Source organism: Seriola lalandi, unplaced genomic scaffold (assembly GCF_002814215.2).
Source record: "Seriola lalandi dorsalis isolate HSWRI2012SDOR001 ecotype SW California unplaced genomic scaffold, Sedor1 jcf7180002054870, whole genome shotgun sequence".
NCBI lineage: Eukaryota > Metazoa > Chordata > Actinopteri > Carangiformes > Carangidae > Seriola > Seriola lalandi.
This window is the reverse complement of record NW_019525423.1, coordinates 44,722-45,128: the sequence shown is the minus strand read 5'-3', so window position 1 is coordinate 45,128 and position 407 is coordinate 44,722. Positions and strand designations below refer to the sequence as shown.

Here is a 407-nt window from a genome sequence, read left to right as displayed (position 1 = left end):
ATGGAGAGAGAGGAGACATTTTAGTGATCGATGAGGGAGGGGAGGAAAGATGGACAAAAGCAAAGGAGGAAGTGTTGGAGGAAAAGAAGAAACATGTTGGGAATGAAATGTTGAGGAGAAACAGAAAGGACAGCAGGAGGTGGAAGGGAGGAAGAGAAGGGGGAGGAAATGGAGGGCAAGGAAGGACAACGGGAGGAAACAGGGGTGAGGAGAGGGAGTTTAGATCAGGAGAGGAGAGATGAATAAAGAAAAGAAGATGGAGAGAAGGAGCGGAAAAGAGGGGGCGGATGAATGTTCATAAAATCAGCAGAGCTGCGACTCTCAGCCAAACATCCTTCACTTATTCATTTTGTCCCCAGAAACAAGTTTGACCCGACAGGAGGCAAGTGAAGCGGAGAGAGACAGAC

The 407-nt window shown here is 48.2% G+C and overlaps 1 protein-coding gene across 1 annotated transcript in view; it reads right to left on the bottom strand.

Annotated features, from left to right (window-relative positions):
- Nucleotides 1-407, bottom strand: part of LOC111671160 (sodium channel protein type 2 subunit alpha-like) — a gene marked incomplete at its 3' end in the record, with an annotated part of 101,925 nt that overhangs the window by 91,074 nt on the left and 10,444 nt on the right. The gene's annotated exons all lie outside the window — the stretch shown is intronic.